An 18,349-nucleotide genomic window follows, 5' to 3' on the forward strand; every position below is an offset into this window, starting at 1 on the left:
AAAAAAAAAAAAAAAAAAAAAAAAAAAAAAAAAAAAAAAAAAAAACCTTAAACTTCATATGGAACCAAAAGAGAGCCCGCATAGCCAAGACAATCCTAAGCAAAAAGAACAAAGCTGGAGGCATCATACTACCTGATTTCAAACTATACTACAAGGCTACAGTAATCAAAACAGCATGGTAATGGTACCAAAACAGAGATACAGACCAATGGAACAGAACAGATGCCCTGGAGGCAATGCCACACATCTACAACGATCTGATCTATGACAAACCTGATAAAAACAAGCAATGGGGAAAGGATTCTCTGTTTACTAAATGGTGTTGGGAAAACTGGCTAGCAGTGTGCAGAAAGCAGAAACTGGACCCCTTCCTGACACCTTACACTAAAATTAACTACAGATGGATTGAAGACTTAAACATATGACCTAACACCATAAAAATCCTAGAAGAAAACCTAGGCAAAACCATTCAGGACATAGGCATAGGCAAGGACTTCATGACTAAAACACCAAGCACTGGCAACAAAAGCCAAAATAGACAAATGGAATCTAATTAAACTCCAGAGATTCTGTACAGCAAAAGAAACAATCATTAGAGTGAACCAGCAACCAACAGAATGGGAAAAAATTTTTGCAATCTACCCATCTGACAAAGGGCTAATATCCAGAATCTACAAAGAATTAAAACAGATTTACAAGGAAAAAAAAAAACCCAATCCAAAAGTGGGAGAAGGATATGAACAGACACTTTTCAAAAGAAGACATATATGAGGCCAACAAACACATGAAAAATGCTCATCATCATTGATTATTAGAGAAATGCAAATCAAAACCACATTGAGATACCACCGCATGCCAGTTAGAATGGCAATCATTAAAAAATCTGGAGACAACAGATGCTGGAAAGGATGTGGAGAAATAGGAACACTTTTACACTGTTGGTGGGGGAGTAAACTAGTTCAACCATTGTGGAAGACAGGGTGGTGCTTCCTCAAGGACCTAGAAATAGAAATTCCATTTGACCCAGCAATCCCATTACTGGGTATATGCCCAAAGGATTATAAATCATTCTATTATAAAGACATATGCACATGTATGTTCATAGTGGCACTGTTTACAATAGCAAAGACCTGAAACCAACACAAATGCCCATTGATGATAGACTGTACAAGGAAATTGTGGCACATATACACCATGGAATGCTATGCAGCCATAAAAAATGATGAGTTTGTATCCTTTGTAGGGACATGGATGAATCTAGAAACCATAATTCTCAGCAAACTGACATGAGAACACAAAATCAAACACAGCATTTTCTCACTCACAGGCGGGTGTTGAACAATGAGAACACATGGATGCAGGGAGGGGAGCATCACACAGTAGGGTATATTGGGGGGAGCCAAGGGAGGGACAGCAGGGGGCGTGGGGAGGTCAGAGAGGGATAACATCGGGAGAAATGTCAGATGTAGGTGACGGGGGGATGGAGGCAGCAAACCACATTGCCATGTGTGTACCTATGCAACAATCCTGCATGATCTGTACATGTACCCCAGAACCTAAGGTACAATAAATAAATTTAAAAAGAGAATAATATGGATTGATCCAAGATGGCCGTTTAGGAACAGCTCAGGATTGCAGCTCCCAGTGAAAGCACAGAGGGTGAGTGGACGCCGCATTTTTATTGCCCACAGACTAGGAAATTCCCGGGCGGAGGAGCTCCACGGTCGACAGCACGACTGTTTCGGCCAGCGCGGCTGTGCCGGCCGGCGCCGCTGCTTTGCCCCGCACAGCTGCTTTGTTGGCACCCCGGAGCAGTGGTTCTCCGTACAAAATACACCGGTCCGGGTGCCCTTTAGGCTGGTGATTGGAGCCACGGGAAGTCGCCCATTCGCCGGTTCAAAAAGGGGACTGAGCAGAGAACCAGGACAGTAGATTCCAGGGCAAAAAAAAAAAAAAAGCGTCACAAACCTCAGTGCCACTGTTTAAGCCAGCACAGTGAGTGGCCACAGGGGAAAACAGACCCCGGCGCCTCTTCAACAGGCGACTAGAACACCAACTTAAAAAAGGCTCTGAGGCAGGGAGCCAGGCGATCAGGCTCAGCTGGTCCCACCCCCACAAAAGAAGAGCAACCAGAAACTCTGGATTGAGACTTTCACAGCAAGCGCAGCTGAACCCGGGATGGCCCAGCTCTGTGGGGGAGGGGCGTCCGCCATTACCTTGGCAGCCCGCCACGACCAAGGTAGTCGGCCAATGCTGAGGCAGCCTGCCGTTGCCAAGGCAACCCGCCATTGCTGAGGCAGCCCGCCATTGCCAAGGCAACCCGCCATTGCTGAGGCAGCCCGCCGTTGCCAAGGCAACCCGCCACAGCAGAGAGACTCCGCCTCAACAGAGGCGGGCCACCATTGCCAAAGCAGTTCTAATTACACCCATATAAACAGGACTGCAGGGAAGTTCACTCAGCAGCGGGGCAGAGCCCACAGCAGCTCAGCAAAGCCTCTATAGGCCGACAGTGACTAGGCTGCCTCCTTGCTGGGCTGGGCAGGTCTGAAGGAAAAACAAAAAAAAAGAAGGCAGCAGCATAACGGAAACTCATAAATAAAGCCCTAAATCCCTGGGACAGAGCACCTGGGAACAAAAAGCAGTTTATGAGTTCTGCTGCAGCAGACCTAAACGTACCTGCCCAGCAGCTCTGAATGAACAACAGAGCTCACAGCTCACCATTTGAGCTCCTATAAAGAAGAGACCGTCTCCTCGAGCAGCTCCCTGACCCCTAGATATCCAAAGGGACACCTCATAAAAGAGAGATCAGATTGACACTAGGCGGGTATCCTTCTGGGACAAAGATAGCAGAAGAAGAAAACTGGTAACAACCCTTACTGTTCAGCAGCTGCTGCAGTTGAACCCCAGGCAAGCAGGGCCTGGAGTGAACCTCAGCAGACCTACAGCAGAGGGGCCAGACCGTCAGAATGAAAACCAAGAAACAGAAATAACCTCATCATCAACAAACAGAACGTCAATCTGAAAGATTTGAGACCCAATCTGAAAGCCAGCAACTACAAAGTTAACAGGTGGATAAATCCTTAAAGATTGGAAGAAACCAGAGCAAAAAGGATGAAAACACCCGAAACCAGAACACCTCTCCTCCTACAAGGGATCACAACTCCTCACCAGCAAGGGAACAAAGTTGGAGGGAGAACGAGTGTGATGAAATGACAGAATCAGACTTCAGAAGGTGGGTAGTAAGAAACTTCTGTGAACTTAAAGAACATGTTCTAACCTGATGCAAAGAAACTAAGAACCTTGAAAAAAGATTTGACGAAATGCTAACGAGAATGGACAAAATAGAAAGGAATATAAGTGAATTGATGGAGCTGAAAAACGCAACACAAGAACTTCGTGAAGCATGCACAAGTATCAACAGCCGAACTGACCAAGCAGAAGAAAGGATATCAGAGGTCGAAGATCAACTCAATGAAATAAAACGGGAAGGCAAGACTGGAGAAAAAAGGGTAAAAAGGAATGAACAAGTCTCCAAGAAATGTGGGACTATGTGAAAAGACCTAATCTACGTTTGATAGGCGTACCTGAATGCGACGAAGAGAATGAATCCAAGCTGGAAAATACTCTTCAGGATATTATCCAGGAAAACTTCCCCAACCTAGCAAGGCAGGCAAACATTCAAGTCCAGAAAATACAGAGAACACCACAAAGATATTCGTCAAGAAGAGCAACCCCAAGGCACATAATCATCAGATTCACCAGGGTCAAAATGAAGGAGAAAATACTAAGGGCAGCCAGAGAGAAAGGTCGGGTTACCCACAAAGGGAAGCCCATCAGACTCACAGCAGATCTCTCAGCAGAAACCCTACAAGCCAGAAGAGAGTGGGGGCCAATATTCAACATCCTTAAAGAAAAGAACTTTCAACCCACAATCTCCTATCCAGTCAAACTAAGCTTCATAAGTGAAGGAAAAATAAAATCCTTTGGGAACATGCAAGTACTCAGAGATTTTGTCACCACCAGGCCAGCTCTACAAGAGCTCCTTAAAGAGGCTCTACACATATAAAGGAACAACAAGTACCAGCTCAACTAAAGGGCAAAACAGCCAGCTAGCACCAAAATGGCAGTATCAAACGCACACATAACAATATTAACCTTAAATGTAAATGGACTAAATGCCCCAATCAAAAGACACAGACTGGCAAATTGGATAAAAAGCCAAAACCCATAGGTGTGCTGTATCCAGGAAACCCATCTCACATGCAAGGATACACAAAGGCTCAAAATAAAGGGATGGAGGAAGATTTACCAAGCAAATGGAGAGCAAAAAAAAAGCAGGAGTTACAATTCTCATCTCTGATAAATTAGACTTTAAAGCAACAAAGATCATAAGAGACAAAGAGGGATATTACATAATGGTAAAAGGATCAATGCAACAAGAAGAGCTAATGATCCTAAATATATACGCACCCAATACAGGAGCACCCAGATACATAAGGCAAGTTCTTAATGACTTACAAAGAGACTTAGACTCCCACACAATAATAGTGGGAGACTTTAACACCCCATTGTCAACATTAGACAGATCAACCAGACAGAAAATTAACAAGGATATCCAGGACTTGAACTCAGACCTGGACCAAGCAAACCTAATAGACATTCACAGAACTCTCCACCCCAAATCCACAGAATATACATTCTTCTCAGCACCACATCACACCTACTCTAAAATTGACCACATAATTGGGAGTAAATCATTCCTCAGCAAATGCAAAAGAATGGAAATTGTAACAAACAGTCTCTCAGACCACAGTGCAATCAGGTTAGAACTCAGAATTCAAAAACTAACCCAGAACCGCACAGCTTCATGGAAACTGAACAACTTGCTCTTGAATGTTGACTGAATAAACAATGAAATGAAGACAGAAATAAAGATGTTCTTCGAAACCAACGAGAATGAAGACACAACATACCAGAATCTCTGGGACACATTTAAAGCAGTCTCTAGAGGAAAATATATAGCAATAAGTGCCCACATGAGAAGCAAGGAGAGAACAAAAATTGACACCCTATTGTAAAAATTGAAAGAGCTGGAGGAGCAAGATCAAAAAAACTCAAAGTCTAGCAGAATACAAGAAATAGCTAAGATCAGAGCAGAACTGAAGGAGATAGAGACACAAAAAACCCTTCAAAAAATCAATAAACCCAGGAGCTGGTTTTTTGAAAAGATCAACAAAATAGACCACTAGCCAGATTAATAAAAAAGAAAAGAGAGAATAACCAAATTGATGCAATAAAAAACGATAAAGGGGATATCACCACAGATTCCACAGAAATTCAAACCATCATCAGAGATTATTACAAAGAACTCTATGCACACAAACTAATAAACCTGGAAGAAATGGATAAATTCCTGGACACTTGCCTCCTGCCAAGCCTAAACCAGGAAGAAGCCAAAACCCTGAACAGACCCATAACAAGGTCTGAAGTTGAGGCAGCAATTAAGGGCCTACAACCCAAAAAAGGCCCAGGTCCAGATGGGTTCATAGCTGAATTCTACCAGACATACAAAGAGGAGCTGGTACCATTCCTTCTGAAACTATTCCAAATAATCCAAAAAGAGGGAATTCTTCCCAAATCATTTTATGACACCAACATCATCCTGATTCCAAAACCAGGCAGAGACTCAACAAGAAAAGAAAATTTCAGGCCAATATCCATGATGAACATAGATGCAAAAATCTTCAATAAAATACTGACAAGCCGATTGCAACAGCACATCAAATAGCTTATCCACCATGATCAAGTAGGCTTCATCCTGGGGATGCAAGGCTGGTTCAACATACACAAGTCTATAAACGTAATTCACCACATAAACAGAACCAAAGACAAAAACCACATGATTATCTCAATTGATGCAGAGAAGGCCTTTGACAAAATTCAACAGCCCTTTATGCTAAAAACCCTCAATAAGCTAGGTATCAATGGAACATAGCTCAAAATAATAAACGCTATTTATGACAAACCAACAGCCAATATCATACTGAATGGGCAAAAACTGGAAGCATTCCCCTTGAAATGTGGCACCAGACAAGGATGCCCTCTCCCACCACTGCTATTCAATATAGTATTAGAAGTTCTAGCCAGAGCAATCAGGCAAGAAAAAGATATAAAGGGCATTCAAATAGGAAAGGAGGAAGTCAAATTGTCTCTATTTGCAGACGACATGATTGTATATCTAGAAGACCCCATCATCTCAGCCCCAAACCTCCTGAAACTGATAAGCAAGTTCAGCAAAGTCTCAGGATACAAAATCAAAGTGCAAAAATCACATGCATTCCTATACACCAATAACAGACTTAAAGAGAGCCAAATCAAGACCAAACTTCCATTCACAATTGCCACAAAGAGAATAAAATACCTAGGAATACAACTAACAAGGAACGTAAAGGACCTCTTCAAGGAGAACTACAAGCCACTGCTCAACGAAATAAGAGAGGACACAAACAGATGGAGAAACATTCCATGTTCATGGTTAGAAGAATCAATATCGTGAAAATGGCCATACTGCCCAAAGTAATTTACAGATTCAATGCTATCCCCATCAAGCTACCAATGACCTTCTTTGCAGAACTGGAAAAAACCACCTTAAACTTCATATGGAACCAAAAGGGAGCCCGCATAGCCAAGTCAATTCTAAGCAAAAAGAACAAAGCGGGAGATATCACACTACCGGACTTCAAACTATACTACAAGGCTACAGTAATCAAAACAGCATGGTACTGGTACCAAAACAGAGATATAGACCAATGGAACAGAACAGAGGTCTCGGAGGCAACACAACATATCTACAACCATCTGATCTTTGACAAACCAGACAAAAACAAGCAATGGGGAAAGGATTCCCTGTTCAATAAAAGGTGTTGGGAAAACTGGCTAGCCATGTGCAGAAAGCAGAAACTGGACCCCTTCCTGACACCTTACACTAAAATTAACTCCAGATGGATTAAAGACTTAAACATAAGACCTAACACCATAAAAACCCTAGAAGAAAATCTAGGTAAAACCATTCAGGACATAGGTGTAGGCAAGGACTTCATGGCCAAAACACCAAAAGCATTGACAACAAAAGCCAAAATAGACAAATGGGACCTAATCAAACTCCACAGCTTCTGCACAGCAAAGGAAACAATCATTAGAGTGAATCAGCAACCAACAGAATGGGAAAAAATTTCTGCAGTTTACCCATCTGACAAAGGGCTGATATCCAGAATTTACAAAGAACTAAAACAGATTTACAAGAAAAAAACTAACAAGCCCATTCAAAAGTGGGCGAAGGATATGAAAAGACACTTTACAAAAGAAGACATACATGAGGCCAACAAACATATGAAAAAATGCTCATCATCACTGGTCAACAGAGAAATGCAAATCAAAACAACATTGAGATACCATCTCACGCCAGTTAGAATGGCGATCATTACAAAATCTGGAGACAACAGATGCTGGAGAGGATGTGGAGAAATAGGAACACTTTTACACTGTTGGTGGGAGTGTAAATTAGTGCAACCATTGTGGAAGACAGTGTGGCGATTCCTCAAGGACCTAGAAATAGAAATTCCATTTGACCCAGAAATCCCATTACTTGGTATATATCCAAAGGATTACAAATCGTTCTACTATAAGGACACGTGCACACGAATGTTCATTGCAGCACTGTTTACAATAGCAAAGACCTGGAACCAACCCAAATGCCCATCGACGATAGACTGGATAGGGAAAATGTGGCACATATACACCATGGAATATTATGCAGCCATCAAAAACGATGAGTTTGGGTCCTTTGTAGGGACATGGATGAACCTGGAAACCATCATTCTCAGCAAACTGACAGAAGAGCAGAAGATCAAACACCGCATGTTCTCACTCATAGGCGGGTGTTGAACAATGAGAACACATGGACACAGGGAGGGGAGCACTACACACTGGGGTCAGTTGGGAGGAAATAGGGGAGGGACGGTGGGGGGTGGGGAGCTGGGGAGAGATAGCAAGGGGAAAAATGCCAGATGTAGGTGATGGGGAGGAAGGCAGCAAATCACACTGCCACATGTGTACCTATGCAACAATTTTGCATGTTCTTCACATGTACCCCAAAACCTAAAATGCAATAAAATAAATAAATGGGGAAAAAAAAAGAATAATATGTCTGATATTCTTTTCTCATTTATTGTCCTGGATACTTGGGGAGCCTTTTCGGTCTAGAGGCTTATATCCACCAGTACTAGAAAATTTCCTTGTAATATTTCTTTGATAGCTTCCTTCCTTTTTCTTGTTCCCTATTTGCATCAGGTGTCCTGTTGCTGTAATAAGGCTTCATAACAAACCATCCTTAAACTCAGAGGCATAAAACAATAGCCATTTATAATTACTCTAGAATCTATCAGTCAGTCAGGCAGTTCTGCTGATCTTGGTTAGATTTGGCTAGGCTGTTCTTTCTGGTATTGACGAGATCTCACATACATATCTGGGTTTGGCTAGCTGTTAGCTGAATTTAAATGGTATGTGGAACTAGTGCAGTGGCTCACACCTATAATCCCAGCACTTTGGGAGGCTGAAGCAGAAGGATCACTTGAGGCCAGGAGTTTGAGATTAGCTTTGGTAACATAGGAAGGCCTTGCCTCTACCAAAAAAAAAAAAAAAAAAAAAATTTAAATAGCCAGGCACAATGGCCCATGCCTGTAGTCCCAGCTATACTCAGGAGGTTGAGGCAGAAGGATCACTTGAGCCCAGGAGTTGGAGGTTATAGTGAGCTATGCTCCTGCCACTGCATTCTAGCCATGGAGACAGTGAGACTCTGTAATTAATTAATTAATGGTATTAGGTAGGACAGGGACTTGTTTCATGAGTCTCATCCTCAAGCATGTTTTCATGATAATCACAGAGGTTTCAGACATTGTATACATGTATCAAAATATCACACTTTAGCCAATAATGGATGCACTTTAAAAAAAAAAAGTATCACCCATAAATATGTACAATATGTCAATTAAAATAATACAAGAAAAAATGTGCTTTTTAAGCCTCTGCTGTGTCAAGTTTTCTATAACAAAATTGATCAAATTGTGTCACATAACCAAGCCCTGAGTCTGAATTGGAGGGCACTGGTAAAAGGCTTGGATACATGAATTCATGCATGGAGCTCCGATTGGTCAGATCTTAGATATGCTTAATTGATCCTCTAATTTTCTTTTCTTTCCAATGTTCCATCTCTTAGGTTTATTTTTTCTTTGTTGTTGGCTGTTGTTCATGATGATCTGATTTCTATGAGACTTGTTCAATGTTATCCTCTAACTTCTAATTTTTTTTAATGTTGTTTAATAATAAATTTTAAATTTCCAAACTACCTTCTTGTTATCTGATTTTACCTTTTTCATAGCATCTGTTCTTGTTTTAAAGGTACAACATTTTCTGTATTACTCAACAAAATTAATAAGAGCTTTTGGAAGTATTCTTCTTGAATTGCCTCTGCTTCTCTCATAGGGTGAAGGGAAGTGTCACCCAACTTCCCACAGCTGAGAAAGGTATCTGGGTGATCCCAAGGCTCTTGTACTTTCACCCAAGAGCCATATTCTGCTCTGTGTTTCACTCCCAGCTTTTGTGGTGCCAGGAGTTTCCAAATTTGAGTCTCTGAAGGGTTTGCATCAGTGTCTTTTCTATAGGCACTTCAGAAAATTAAAAGTAACTCTCTGCAGGTAGCACTCTTCCTTTATTTTTCACCTTCCAAAACTTTGTTAAGCTCTCTCATCTGCTATCCCAATTTCTTTATTCTTATAAGTTAATACCCTTTAAAGTCTCTACTACCACTACAGTGAGATCTGAGGAAGGAAAGAAGAGGCGTTCATATGGTCTACTGTTCTCTCCATTTGGTTTTAGATACAGTGAATTCCAAGTAACACCACAATAATAAAGCAGATATCCATTGATTGAAAACACAGGTAAAGCTCAAGATAAAAGTCAGAATTAGAGATGTAAATTGGAGAACTGCTGATACAGAAATGGTTTCAACAACTATCAAAGAAAATAAAATATGAAATAAAGAAAAAATATCCAATGATACAATATTTAGAAATGTCTAAGCTAGGAAAAACAAACTGTCAAGGAGCCTGAAGGAGGAATGATAAAAATGAAAGGGTAAGTGGGTTAGTATTAAGTCACAAAGGTTAAGAGAGAAAAAGGTTTTAAGAGAAAAAAAGACAGTCAATGATATCAAATGCTGCTGAGAAATACAGGAAGATGAGGATGTGGAGTACATACCATTTGGTGATTAGGAAGATGATGCAGAAGTTTAAGTGAGTTGTTCCAATAGCGTACGCATATAAAAGATAAAGGAGTAGATAATAAAGCATAATATATTGGTGGTTCTTTTTTTCCCAAATAATCTGGTGGTGAGTGGAAGACAAAAAGCCTGAGATAAGTAAGAGCTGGATTTGAATATACACTAAAGTCAAGAAAAATTTTTGTGTTTTTTTGATTTGTTGTTTAAGGGAAAAAAAAAAAAAACCTGAGCAAGAGTACAAAAAGAAAGATTTGAGGAGAGAATCAAAATGCAAAGACAAAAGGAAAATCAAAGGATAATAAAGGACTAGAGGAGAAAGGTAGGATATGCAATCATGAGCACAGATGCAGAGGTTCATTTTAAAAACAGGGAGGGCATTCTTACCATAAGGCAGATACGCAGGGAAAGAGAAGGAATAAAAACAGAGGTAGAGAGAGACACCAGAGAAAATTCTGAAAAGCTCATGTCCAAATGTCCTCAATCTCAGTTAAATAAGAAACCAAGTTATCTGCTGAGAGTGGCTACAGCAAGAATGAAATTTATAGAGAGTGAAAAAGGTTTGGAACAGCTGATCTGGTAAATGTAATGGGGGGGTGGTTTATGGGGAGAGGGGGTATTTATTAATTTACTTAAGCAATAGCAGCAGCAAGAAAAGACTAGATAAAGCTAGCATAAGTCTAGGGAGCCTCAACTCTAAACAAAATATGGATTTAGAAACAGCAAAATTTCTGTTTCTCACAAGAGTAGCTATAATACTGACAGCTGCTCAGTAGGTGAGAGGTAGGTAATGTCAAGTGATCAGAATAAAATATCCAAAAATTAACAAAACCTGAATTTTTTAAAAGGACTTCATTTTATACTTTTTAAGAAGAAATAAGAAAAAGAAAACTAATAAATCTTCAATCCAGGAGTTCTTTCAACATTTATTCCTTGCTAATTTCTGACTAATAAAGTGTTAATTCCAGGCTAATTAAGCTTTCTTAACCGACTGTCAAAGTTCTCCTCAAACTATGCCTAACTATATCAACTCCAATCTCCTTTCTCCAACCATGATTTCTCCACTACAATCTAAAATAGTTGCATTTCCATGCATATCTAAAATAGTTGCAATTCCATGTATTTCACATTTACAAATACAAAAGCTGCTGCATCTTAGAATTTACTTCACCTCTACCAATGACCAATTGTTCACAGTTGGGTTACTTTTGATCCAGATTTCTTTTGGAATTTATATGGAAAGATGTAACATTTACAGAGTCATTCATTATCACTGTTCCCTTCACCCTTTCCTTAGCCAGCAGCAGCCACTTGATTCATTTACCTCTAAAGCATTGGTTCTCAACCAGAAGCATTTATGCCTCCCAGAAAACACTTAGCAATGTCTAGAGATGATTTTTGGCATCCAGTGTGTATAGGCCAGGGATGCTGCAATCCTACAATGCAAAGGATAGCCCCACCCCATCCCCAACAAAAAAATTATCTGGTCCAACTATCAGTAGGACCAAGGTTGGGAAATCCTGCTCAAAAGCTACCTCACTCATATTCTAAGACCTATAAATAGGTCAACAATCAAATAAAACCTGCCTTTGGCTCAAGCTCACTCTCTCCTCTGCTCCTGATCTCCTGCATTCCCAGGACCTTTGTCTGCCTGGACCACTGAGACTTTGATTGCCTTTTGCCCAGCAAAGCTATGATATCCTGCTTCTGAGATCCTTAGCTCCCGCAGGCCATTTGACACCTCAAGATGCTGTTGCCCCTGTGCAGTTCCAAAATAACCCAGGCTTGTTTCTCACTGGAGCGTCTTTAATCCTTGTTTTCTGGACTTAAATCTTTGTGCAGTCTGGTCTCTAACCTAACCTGACTAATCCTAATCACCTATTGCTCCCTACACCCCAGGGTGACAATATGGTTTGACATTGCACATCAGAGCAGCCTTTAAAATGTCTTCTCTCTAACTTTGGAGTCCCAGCATTCCATCTCTTCTTCCTGCAGTCACCTAAGTGTCTGTTACCTATCTCCAGAACAACAATTCACATGTGTTAAGAGCTCATTATATGGTTGCTGGAGGAAAACATGAACCAATAACTTGCAGGCTTGAGTTACAAGGAACATACATTTAAACCAACTGAATTCTGGATCTAACAGTTCTTTCATTCAGTTACCAAAATATTTATTGAAGTACAGTACCAGGCATGTGGGGGAGGGCGGCTTAAAAAACGTTATCTGTAAATAGCTTACAGCTTAGTATATAAAATCAGATATGTAAATAAGTAATCTGTAATTAGACTAATTACAAGCAGATTATTCCTATTTTATAATTTAAAAAAAAAATTAAAGAAATAAAATACTTCCTCAGAATTGACAGAGCTAATGGTCTCAAAATAAAAGTATGTGGATAAGGTCAGGTGCCACGGTTTGCACCTATGATCTCAGCATTTTGGGAGGCCAAGGCAGGCTGATCACCTGAGGTCAGGAGTTTAAGACCAGCCTGGCCAACATGGTGAAACTCCGTCTCTACTAAAAATACAAAAATTGGCCAGGCATGGTGGTGGGCGCCTGTAATCCCAGATACTCAGGAAGCTAAAGCAGGATAATCACTTGACCTGGAAGGCAGAGGTTGCAGTGAGCTAAGACCGTGCCATTGCACTCCAGCCTGGGTGATAGAGGGATACTCTGTCTCAAAAAAAAATATGTAGATGAATAAATGAGCAAATGAACAAGCAGATGGATAAACAAGAAACCAAATATCAAACAAGTAAAGTTTTTTTGGGAGGATCTTAGGCAAGGTGGTAGATTATGTAAATGAGTGTCTCATTATTCTACTATATCTCCTTTCTTTTCATCTTCCTTAAATGTCATGCTCACTATAAATGCTAATCGGTTTAGCATGTAGAACAAATTAAACTGGGTGGTAGAATAATACTACAACACAATCCATGCTGAAAAATCTTTGCTTCTCAGTGTTGCAGATGATGAAGCTTCTAAACAGATGTAGCCCGCCAGTCTGTAGACAGACCAGGACTGATACTAAGCCAAAATACACCATGTAGCCTCTCCAGATGTTTACAGCCAGTGTCCATCTGATTGGTCAGTGCTTGTGCCTCATCAGTGGTTAAGTTGCTTTAACGTCCCCCTTGATCAGTACATTCTCTCAATTTTAGAGCAGCAGGCAGAGTTCCTAAGAAGAGATTTTCATAACTACATTACACTAATTCTCTCTTTAAAAGTATAAAAATTCCTATTACCAATTAATGTAGCAGAAAGCATCCACTTGGTTAGACTGACTCAGTCTCTGCATAATAACTTGTTAATCCATCATAATGATTTATTCATATTGCTGCTGCACAGAGATATCAGATGCTGCAACTACTATCATCACCATTCCTCATAAAGTAGAGTCTTATAGAGCTGGCTTTGAACCCAAGCTCTATAAGGTACTGTCTACATGATCTTCAAGAAGGTGTTCAACCTCTTCTAGGCTGAAGTACATGAGGCTTTAACCAAATGCAATTGAGGAAAATAATATTTACCATAGAGGTTTATTGTGAGAATTGATAAGAAGATGAAATGTCTATACAGACTAGAATATACTAGGTGCTTAATGAATCCTAGCTTCTTCTAGCCAAATCTGATACAAACATACTGATGAAGTTCTTCCCCTTCCTTCCTCTCACCATGTGATGCCTGCTCCCCTTCACCTTCCACCACAAGTGGAAGCAGCCTGAGGCCCTCGCCAGAAGCAGACGCTGCCACCAGACTTCATGCACAGCTTGCAGAACCATGAGCCAAATAAACCTCTTCTTTATAAATTAAAAAAATTCTTATAAATTTTTCTTCTCTTTTTGCTTAATTTTCTTTAACTCCCTCCACCTTACCAACTCTTTATTTTTTCATTTATCCAAAGTTACTAAGAGCATAAACTTACCATTGCTTCTCCCAAAATATCTCCTAGACATCTCTGGAATCCACAGTGAAAAGTAGAAACTATGGTTCTAAATTTGCCTTTACCCTAACAAAATTGTTTTGCTTTTGTTTTAAAGTAGGTTTTCCCCCCTTCGTCTCTGATAATTTTCCAGCATTAAGAGCACTGGCTTTTGAGTCAAGCAATCTTGGATTCCAAATCCAACTCTGTTGCTTATGTAGTCAAGTTACTTACTTGGTTGACTTATCAAACTTCTGTGGCTCTCACTGTCCTGAAAACCAACACATGTATGGCAATGGGTACAACTGCCATATATTTATATGCCTAGCCTAGTACATAATAGATGCCCTAATTTATCATATTTAGTTGTTTTCAGCACTGATGTTGCTAACCAAAGCTACCTTCTCAGTCAAAAATTACTCTCAAAGATATAATCCAAATCATGTGCCATTAGCATGTGCCCTGTTCTGTATTTATTCACTCAACTAATCATCTCCTGAATGCCTTATATTTTCTAGACATGAAATAAAAACATTTGTACAGCACTTTAAAAGATAACTAAACCAAAGTTTCAGTGTTGAAGGAGCTCGGTATCTAGTGGGAAGGCAAACATGTAAACAAATAATTACACGGCAGTATACTAAGTGCGAAAAATAGATGCATGTACAAGGTAGATCATAGACAGACATCAGGCAAAGCTTCCTTGAAAAGATGATTATGCCAGAGTTGAGTTTCAGAGAATGAGCAGGGCTTCACTGAGCACACAGGGAAAAGATGGACACTCTGGGAAAGGCAGGGATGGGCAACAGTGGAAAGTCCATGATGTCTGCTGAAAACACCAAGTACAGGAATCAAGTCTGGTTGGAGAATGCTGCCACAGAGAAGGACTGGTAAACAAATGGGGCAGGTAGGAAGGAGCCAAACCAACAAAGTCCTCAAATGATGTGCCAAAGAGTGCAGACTATTCATTAAGCAATGGCAGGCCACTGATGGGTTTTTTTGTTTGTTTTGTTTTGTTTTGTCACCCAGGCCGGAGTGCATCAGTGTGATCTCAGCTCACTGCAGGCTCAAGACCTCCTGGGCTCAAGTGATCCTCCCACCTCAACTCCCCAAGTAGCTGGGACTACAAGCATGCGCCACTACACCCAGCTAATTTTTTTGTATTGTTAGCACAGACAGGGTTTCACCATGTTAGCCAGGCTGGTCTCTGGTCTCAAACTCCTGAGCTCAAGTGATCCACCCACCTCAGACTCCCAAAGTGCTAGGATTACAGATGTGAGCCACTGTGCCTGGCTTCCATTGATACATTTCTAAGTCAAAGAATAACATGTTTATAATGGCAGCGGGGAAATCAGGTCGGAAGAACTGTTATTGGAAGTGGTGATACTGAATGGACAGAAGTAATAAGGAAAAACATCAGGCACGGCTCTAGAGTTTCTAGTTTAGATAAATGATGCACCGTAGTTCCTAACACAAAGAAGTCATTCAAGTGGCAGAGCAGAACTCTGGATACAGATAATGAATGTTTTGCATTTCATACCTCCATTGAGGAGGAGATGTTCAATAGGACACCAGAGATAACACGTCTAGAGTACAGGAGAGAGAAATGAATTACAGATACAGGTTTAGGGTGTATTTTTGAGAATAACAATTTTTTAAAAAACAACATGCTTTTTTTCCCGACAAAAACCTTATTTTATTTTTATTTTATTAAAATATATTTTATTGCACTTTAGGTTCTGGGGTACATGTGCAGAACATGCAGGATTGTTGCATAGGTACATACATGGCAGTATGGTTTACTGCCTCCATCCCCTTCTTTAACTCCTATGTTCTTTAAAGAACATGCTTTTTAAAAGAAATATAATTCATTTGGACTTCTGTCCCAACTTCAAGTAAAAAGATTACAAATTAAAAGCCTTAGATTAATATCTATTGCATATATATTAAAATCTAACATTAAAAACATGGAAAGATGTCAACATAGTTAATGAAAACAAGAAACTTTTACAAAGATAAGCATTGTATATTTGTCTATTACTTTGTTTAAGCAGTCTACTAGCTAATATAAGGACATTTTCCTTACCTATAAGAGTAATGTATTTCCAAAATAATGTTTTCATGGCCAAAAAAAGCATAAAGCATGCTTCATCTTCTGAATACACAAATGTGTTTAATTTCCTGAGTAAATGTTAGTCATAGTTGACACTGAACAGAGTCCAAATTCAAGGAAGGAGTTAAGAAATTTCTAAAATCCCAAGAGCAATATACCTTACCCAGAGAATCTAGTGAAGAGATTATAAAGGACTAAAAGTCAATGTCACACCAAAATTTTAAATAACATCATGCCTCCCTCTATTTAATAAATTATTTCAAAATCAGGTCACAATTGACAGACACACTATCTTAAGCAGACGGGAGAGAGTAGATAAGCATGGAAAATTTCCTTTTCTCTACTGATGCATGTCCACCAACTGTCATATCTGGAAAACAGCCAAATGAGCACTTTATTTGCAAAAAGAACAGGACACTTATGAGCAAAACGTGCTATATAAATTTGGAATATAGAGAATTCTTTTAAGATTCATATTTATGTATGTTTAGAAATAGTGTTTCAAAGACATAGATTAAAAGCACAAGTTTATGTAAAAAGCTCTGAAAGCCAAAAGGTGGCAACCCTTAAATTCCTATGGATAAACTTTACCCTTTTCTTCTAGGCTATGACCATCTACACAAGGTAAGGTTTCCTTATATACTTCCAAGACAAATAATCTCACCTCATAGGTATCTAACTGAATTAGCCACATAAATTTCTCTGAGAAAACCATAGCCAAATCATGTCTCTTCTCTTAACCTTCCTTTCCTTCTGCTCCCTAACCCTCTGTTTTCTCTTTAGCCACAGAGCATTTTCCAGTTTCCTGGCCACATGGTTTACCAGCCAAAGCTGACACAGCTGAGTTATGGAAGGAAAGCAGCTGAACTGTCAATGAAGGAAATCAGAGAGAAAAGAGGCAGGGAGCCTGGAAATGTTAACTAGATGGGAAATAAGAAAAACCTGGACTTTGTCTGAATCTGTAGAAACTTGCAACTCTAGATTAATGTCCTCAATTCAGGTGTTGGACAACAGTAAACTGAGAGTCTAAATGGGGTCAAAAGTTTTCTAAATGGGTTTCTCACTGATCTAAAATAAATACATATTTAAAATGGTAATAATGGTAGAGTCTAGATAACATTTACAGCCAATAACCAGGGAAAAAGTAAGGGAAGGTATTCATTTTAAGTGACTTTACTATTGGAAACTCTCAGGCAGTTATAGCATCGCTATTTACACCATTATCACTTTAGATAAGATGTCCAACTGCATCACACAGTATTTAGGTTCTTTAAAGAAATGAGGGGCCAGGCATGATGGCTCACACCTGTAAACCCAGCACTTTGACAGGCCAAGGGAGATGGATTACCTGAGATCAGGAGTTTGACACCAGCCTGGCCAACATGGTAAAACTCCATCCCTACTAAAAATACTAAAAATTAGTCAGCCATGGTGGCAGGCACCTGTAGTCTACTCAGGAGACTGAGGTGGGAGAATCGCATGAACCCAGGAGGTAGAGGTTGCAGTGAGCTGAGAGTGAGCCACTGCACTACAACCTAAGCAACAGAGCAAGACTCCATCTCAAAAATAAAAATAAAAAATAAGTGAGGGAATTATAGCAGAAAGGAAGTGGGAATGGTAAGGTGAAGAAAGACTTCTGGTTTGAGTGTATTCTCTTAAAAAGTTCACAAAATTGCTGAGTTAATAAACATTTTTCCACATGCCTCTTTTCTGAGATTTTATCCCCTTTCTCGCCCCAGCCATGAGGTGGGGCTCAAAGAGACTCAGCAGCCCCTGTTTTATGCCACAAGATCCTGTCTCCCTGCCTGCCCCCCATTCTCACTGCCTTGATTCCTGGTCTTTTCAAGGCCTGACGGTTCAACATTTCCTTGATTCTATGAGAGTCATAAATTCCCATTTCCCCTTAAAGAAAAAGCAAGCAAGACCTCCAAGAAACGATATATTAAACATGGATCTTGTACCCTTTTCTGCAACCCCT

The 18,349-nt window shown here is 40.0% G+C and overlaps 1 protein-coding gene across 15 annotated transcripts in view; it reads right to left on the bottom strand.

The window, feature by feature from the left end:
- ANKS1B (ankyrin repeat and sterile alpha motif domain containing 1B) overlaps positions 1-18,349 on the bottom strand; it is a 1,261,971-nt gene that overhangs the window by 1,221,499 nt on the left and 22,123 nt on the right. The window lies entirely within an intron of this gene.

The sequence above is a fragment of the Sapajus apella genome, unplaced genomic scaffold (genome assembly GCF_009761245.1).
Source record: "Sapajus apella isolate SASKATOON/1434 unplaced genomic scaffold, GSC_monkey_1.0 scaffold2, whole genome shotgun sequence".
Classification (NCBI taxonomy): domain Eukaryota; kingdom Metazoa; phylum Chordata; class Mammalia; order Primates; family Cebidae; genus Sapajus; species Sapajus apella.